This window comes from Pristiophorus japonicus, unplaced genomic scaffold, assembly GCF_044704955.1.
Source record: "Pristiophorus japonicus isolate sPriJap1 unplaced genomic scaffold, sPriJap1.hap1 HAP1_SCAFFOLD_2293, whole genome shotgun sequence".
Lineage (NCBI taxonomy): Eukaryota > Metazoa > Chordata > Chondrichthyes > Pristiophoridae > Pristiophorus > Pristiophorus japonicus.
The window spans coordinates 17,501-22,500 of NW_027252009.1; positions in this window are offsets into that span (position 1 = coordinate 17,501).

A 5,000-nucleotide genomic window follows, 5' to 3' on the forward strand; every position below is an offset into this window, starting at 1 on the left:
AAAACACCAAAGAGTTTGAAAAGTACAACAAAAGACTTTGTCAAAATTGTTCCAAGTCTCGCACACCGGTCATTTTGTGACTTTCCAAGTGCTCTTTTCAAAGGTCTCTTTCCTGAGATTGAGCACCTTTCAGCAAAGCATCACTTTTCGGGCGCTTTCAAAGTGTACCCGCTGTCGTAAAAATGTTCTGAAAATCGTGTTCCCGAAAATCTCCGGGCACCCCGCCAACCCCCAAGGACAGAAATGACAAGTGTCAAGTTGGCGGGGCGTCGGGCCACCTGCTGCCGGCCATGAGCATCCAAATCCCCGCAAAAGGGGCATTTTCATTTCTTCATCGGGACTTCCGGCAATTTCCAAGGTTCAACTCATTAACGTTGTTCGCAGACACTTGCCAGAAAATGCAAGTGGCCACTTTGCCGGGCCGACTCGCTTGCCCAAGCGGGAAACCATCAACCGAAGGCCCGGTAAGGCGGCCGAATCTGACCTCATAGACTTCCACACAACGGGACTTTTGACTTTCCCGGCCGCGGGTGGCCTCCACCCGGCCTCAGCCATCAGCCCTGCCTGCCTCCAGCCGCCTTCTGGTTAATGAGTTATCCAGCCTGGCACTTCGGTTGCGCCAGCGAGACCAAGTCTCGGCTTTGGTTAATGATTTGAGCCGAACCGACCTGCCCCCCGCCCCCCCCGGGCTGAACTCGGGCAGGTCTGCCGATTTCCCGACTCCTTTCGGGGCCTAATCGGGTCGCGCGAGCCGCCTGGCGCGATCGGGGACCATGCCCCGGCCTCTGCCAGGCCTCGGGCAGCCGCTTTTGAAGCCCGACCAAAAACCCGAAAAATGGGCAAAAAGGGAATAAATTCCCGCCCAAAAAGGGTGAATAGTCGGTTGGGCGGCAGCCCTGGTCGGTCTCTGCAGACCTGGAGGCTCGAGACGTTTGTTTGGAAAACTCACCAAGTCTCGATTCTGCCACCTCCTACCTCTGTGCAGATACCCCGCCAACCCCCAAGGACAGAAATGACAAGTGTCAAGTTGGCGGGGCGTCGGGCCACCTGCTGCCGGCCATGAGCATCCAAATCCCCGCAAAAGGGGCATTTTCATTTCTTCATCGGGACTTCCGACAATTGCCGAGGTTCAACTCATTAACGTTGTTCGCAGACACTTGCCAGAAAATGCAAGTGGCCACTTTGCCGGGCCGACTCGCTTGCCCAAGCGGGAAACCATCAACCGAAGGCCCGGTAAGGCGGCCGAATCTGACCTCATAGACTTCCACACAACGGGACTTTTGACTTTCCCGGCCGCGGGTGGCCTCCACCCGGCCTCAGCCATCAGCCCTGCCTGCCTCCAGCCGCCTTCTGGTTAATGAGTTATCCAGCCTGGCACTTCGGTTGCGCCAGCGAGACCAAGTCTCGGCTTTGGTTAATGATTTGAGCCGAACCGACCTGCCCCCCGCCACCGCGGGCTGAACTCGGCAAGGTCTGCCGATTTCCCGACTCCTTTCGGGGCCTAATCGGGTCGCGCGAGCCGCCTGGCGCGATCGGGGCCCATGCCCCGGCCTCTGCCAGGCCTCGGGCAGCCGCTTTTGAAGCCCGACCAAAAACCCGAAAAATGGGCAAAAAGGGAATAAATTCCCGCCCAAAAAGGGTGAATAGTCGGTTGGGCGGCAGCCCTGGTCGGTCTCTGCAGACCTGGAGGCTCGAGACGTTTGTTTGGAAAACTCACCAAGTCTCGATTCTGCCACCTCCTACCTCTGTGCAGATACCCCGCCAACCCCCAAGGACAGAAATGACAAGTGTCAAGTTGGCGGGGCGTCGGGCCACCTGCTGCCGGCCATGAGCATCCAAATCCCCGCAAAAGGGGCATTTTCATTTCTTCATCGGGACTTCCGGCAATTTCCAAGGTTCAACTCATTAACGTTGTTCGCAGACACTTGCCAGAAAATGCAAGTGGCCACTTTGCCGGGCCGACTCGCTTGCCCAAGCGGGAAACCATCAACCGAAGGCCCGGTAAGGCGGCCGAATCTGACCTCATAGACTTCCACACAACGGGACTTTTGACTTTCCCGGCCGCGGGTGGCCTCCACCCGGCCTCAGCCATCAGCCCTGCCTGCCTCCAGCCGCCTTCTGGTTAATGAGTTATCCAGCCTGGCACTTCGGTTGCGCCAGCGAGACCAAGTCTCGGCTTTGGTTAATGATTTGAGCCGAACCGACCTGCCCCCCGCCACCGCGGGCTGAACTCGGCAAGGTCTGCCGATTTCCCGACTCCTTTCGGGGCCTAATCGGGTCGCGCGAGCCGCCTGGCGCGATCGGGGCCCATGCCCCGGCCTCTGCCAGGCCTCGGGCAGCCGCTTTTGAAGCCCGACCAAAAACCCGAAAAATGGGCAAAAAGGGAATAAATTCCCGCCCAAAAAGGGTGAATAGTCGGTTGGGCGGCAGCCCTGGTCGGTCTCTGCAGACCTGGAGGCTCGAGACGTTTGTTTGGAAAACTCACCAAGTCTCGATTCTGCCACCTCCTACCTCTGTGCAGATACCCCGCCAACCCCCAAGGACAGAAATGACAAGTGTCAAGTTGGCGGGGCGTCGGGCCACCTGCTGCCGGCCATGAGCATCCAAATCCCCGCAAAAGGGGCATTTTCATTTCTTCATCGGGACTTCCGGCAATTTCCAAGGTTCAACTCATTAACGTTGTTCGCAGACACTTGCCAGAAAATGCAAGTGGCCACTTTGCCGGGCCGACTCGCTTGCCCAAGCGGGAAACCATCAACCGAAGGCCCGGTAAGGCGGCCGAATCTGACCTCATAGACTTCCACACAACGGGACTTTTGACTTTCCCGGCCGCGGGTGGCCTCCACCCGGCCTCAGCCATCAGCCCTGCCTGCCTCCAGCCGCCTTCTGGTTAATGAGTTATCCAGCCTGGCACTTCGGTTGCGCCAGCGAGACCAAGTCTCGGCTTTGGTTAATGATTTGAGCCGAACCGACCTACCCCCCGCCCCCGCGGGCTGAACTCGGGCAGGTCTGCCGATTTCCCGACTCCTTTCGGGGCCTAATCGCGTCGCGCGAGCCGCCTGGCGCGATCGGGGACCATGCCCCGGCACCTGCCAGGCCTCGGGCAGCCGCTTTTGAAGCCCGACCAAAAACCCGAAAAATGGGCAAAAAGGGAATAAATTCCCGCCCAAAAAGGGTGAATAGTCGGTTGGGCGGCAGCCCTGGTCGGTCTCTGCAGACCTGGAGGCTCGAGACGTTTGTTTGGAAAACTCACCAAGTCTCGATTCTGCCACCTCCTACCTCTGTGCAGATACCCCGCCAACCCCCAAGGACAGAAATGACAAGTGTCAAGTTGGCGGGGCGTCGGGCCACCTGCTGCCGGCCATGAGCATCCAAATCCCCGCAAAAGGGGCATTTTCATTTCTTCATCGGGACTTCCGACAATTGCCGAGGTTCAACTCATTAACGTTGTTCGCAGACACTTGCCAGAAAATGCAAGTGGCCACTTTGCCGGGCCGACTCGCTTGCCCAAGCGGGAAACCATCAACCGCAGGCCCGGTAAGGCGGCCGAATCTGACCTCATAGACTTCCACACAACGGGACTTTTGACTTTCCCGGCCGCGGGTGGCCTCCACCCGGCCTCAGCCATCAGCCCTGCCTGCCTCCAGCCGCCTTCTGGTTAATGAGTTATCCAGCCTGGCACTTCGGTTGCGCCAGCGAGACCAAGTCTCGGCTTTGGTTAATGATTTGAGCCGAACCGACCTGCCCCCCGCCTCCCCCGGGCTGAACTCGGGCAGGTCTGCCGATTTCCCGACTCCTTTCGGGGCCTAATCGGGTCGCGCGAGCCGCCTGGCGCGACCGGGGACATGCCCCGGCCTCTGCCAGGCCTCGGGCTGCCGTTTTTGAAGCCCGACCAAAAACCCGAAAAATGGACAAAAATGGAAAAAATTCCCGCCCAAAAAGGGTGAATAGTCGGTTGGGCGGCAGCCCTGGTCGGTCTCTGCAGACCTGGAGGCTCGAGACGTGACTTTGGAAAACTCACCAATTCTCGATCAGCCACCTCCTACCTCTGTGCAGGTACCCCGCCAACCCCCAAGGACAGAAATGACAAGTGTCAAGTTGGCGGGACGGATTTGACTTCGGTCGCCGAGCCCTGGAACTAATTTCCCGCAAACGGCTTCGGATTTAGCTCCATCCAGACTTCCGGGACGAAACTTGACAGGCCGTATCTCCGCACTCCCGGAGCGCAGCCGCACCGTTCCGGCACCCATCGACGCGGCTGGCCGAGCCCGAGCGAACGCACCCCACGGCGGACGGCTAGGCCTTTCCGATTTTTTCACCCTTTTTCCCGAAAAGATTCCAACTGGCAGGGACATTCGCCCGACGGCTTAAAGACATGCCCTTCTGCCACACTAACGTCCCCGCCTTCGTTTGGCTATGTTGGCTTCGTCATTTCCGTCTTTTATTAAAGATACCATCTTAACACGCCGGTTAACCATTTGCCAGAGTTTTCGGTTAATGGTTTGCCACCTTCAACCCATTTGGTTAACCATTTGCCGCCGACAATTTTCAGTTCATCAGTTGCCACATTCAGACTTTCTTCTCCGGTTGCATTTCGCGGACTTCCAGCGCGCTCGGCTTCGGGTCGGCCCGCAGGAATGTGGTAGCGTTCGATGCCGCTTGCCTTCCTCTTCCCCGCGCCGCGCACCCGACGAGCACAGCTGGCCCACCAGCGGAGATAGCCGTCGGAAAGCGGTCTCCAGCCAACGGCTGCACCTCCGCCGGCCAAAGAGCCGGCCGCACGCCGTCGCTGGCCTCCGGTGCGACCCGTCCGGCCGCAGCGGACGCTCTTTACCCGCGCCAGTTGCCACGTTGCGTCGTCATGTTACTGCCCAAAGACTGCAGCGGATGCCGGTTGCCCGGCGGGCCAAGCGGCCTAGCGACGCCGTGCCTCGTCCATGCGGGAGCGGGCTGACACCGCCGCCTGCGGCGTCGCCGCCGCTTTCCAACGAGGTATGGCC